Genomic DNA, 2,173 nt, shown 5'->3' on the forward strand with positions numbered 1-2,173 from the left:
TTCTTCTTCTAGACTAGATATACTTATAAAAGGCTTCTATTCCTAGATTGTACTTAAGCTTTTAAGATCAATTTCTGAGACATTGTTAGTGAATAAGGTGTTTCTGGTGAGACCTCCTGCGGCGGCTTAATTTTCAATTTTATGGTAGAGCACGAGACCAGATCTCATGCGGGATGTTTTAGGATGTTTCGGGATATTTCTGTGCGTCGAAGAAGGCCCCAGGAGGTCGATGCGCGGCAACGGCGGTGGTGGCGGTGGCGGCGGCGGCGACCGCAAGAGAACGAGGAGAAGTCGGTAACTTAACTGGCCTAAATGGGTTTAACTCGATGTGATTTTGCTGGCGAACCACTAAATTGAACGAATACGAACTAAACTGAACTCAACTAAGCTAATCATATCACATTACTAGCGTTATTAGCCGAGCGACGATATAAGTGAAGGTCCGGTGAGCGCCGGACTGCAGTGTAACGCAGCCTCCTGCACTGACCCTCCGTATCCGTGACTTTCTCTCGCATCCGCGCGTCCGCCATCTTGCTCCTCGCGAGGTACAAACATGACCTACATAAATAACGCGTATTCGTTTGCCGTTCGTTCCTGTTGCCGGATAAACCAGGTGATCAAGGTGAATCGAAGAAGTCCGAGAAGGATTCGCGGTGTGATTCTCCGCCATTGTGTTTCCGCGCTTTTTGCGCAGCGTACCGGAAGTGCGCACGCCGGATGCGAGTCGTCGCGTCGCGTCGTTGGATCAAGAGTGAACGAGACTCCATATTGTTCTCATAATGTAATGTCATAATTCGCAGATCACAAATATTCATATTGAAAAATTGCGAGACATCGAACAAAACTTAACAAAAAAAATAAATAAATTATAAGAGATAATATTATTTTGAATCTTTTTTGTATCTTTGTAGCAAATATTGCAACTCGCATGTGCTTTTAGACTTTCATATCGCGAATTTGGTTATCCATCAAAAAGAGATGGATAGTGTGCGTTTTTATCGCTTAAATCGCTCGTTTGAAGATTTGCAAATAACTGTATTGGCGATGTGAACAAACAGATGGAGCGCGAGAAAAGAACAAAAACGTGGAGTACATACATTGCACAAGGAAGAAGACACATAATGCTCCCCACTCCATCTGCGATGTGGTTGGATGAAGTCTGGAAAGAGATAAGAAAAGAAGACAAGTGTGATACGTCGTTGCCCCACTACTTCGTGCGAAGAGGGGTAAAATGGCGCGGCCTCTTCAGTTCCACCTCTTCGCATCACAGCTTCCATCAAATCAACCCTCGATACGTAGCGCAGATATTGTTATACATATAGATGACATACAGATTATTCTAAAGTCTACTCTTTTTTTAGCTGTACTCTGTGAGACACACGTTCAAACTGTGATAAATGAAAAAAATAAATGTTTATTATGATAATAAACACATAAAGATAAAAATTTTATTATCAAAAATAAAAAAAATAGTACAGCCGAAAAGAAGATATTTCTACATATCTTCTACATATCTATAAATTATATGCAATATAATTATATCTTTTTTATATTTTGCTTAATTTCATATTATTAAACAATTGACATCATCAAAATCACGAATTAATTAAATACGTTTCTTTTTAAATTTAATATATCAAATCATTAATTTGAAGAATATTTAAAATAAACAATTACAATTGTTACAATTGGTACAATTACAATTCTAATTGTTAAGAATAAGAGTACAGACACAACAGAAGGAATATAAGAAATGATGATTTTAATGTATTAAAAATATCGAATACACCAGAGAATATACAGTTTTTAAGAGGTTGAAATCCTTATTCCTTATTTCTTCTATTGTATTTGCACCCTAATAATAGATAAATAAAAAACAATATAATTTATTCTGTACATATTATTCCTATAAATTAATCTTAACAATTACATATTTATATTTATTGCATATAATCCTAATATAAGGATGAAACTTCATGTATATAAGTTAATAATAATTTCATAAAATGCTCCGGTTTTACAAATAAAAGACATCTCGATTATTGTACAATAATAAAATAATAATACCGGAATATTAAAATTAGAGCTCGACCAAATCATTTGACATTACATTTTACTACAATTGTAATTTAAGAAAAAGTTTTTGATATAAATAAGATGTTATAAGAGTTAA

Source organism: Atta cephalotes (assembly GCF_000143395.1).
Source record: "Atta cephalotes unplaced genomic scaffold scaffold00030, whole genome shotgun sequence".
Taxonomy (NCBI): Eukaryota; Metazoa; Arthropoda; class Insecta; order Hymenoptera; family Formicidae; genus Atta; species Atta cephalotes.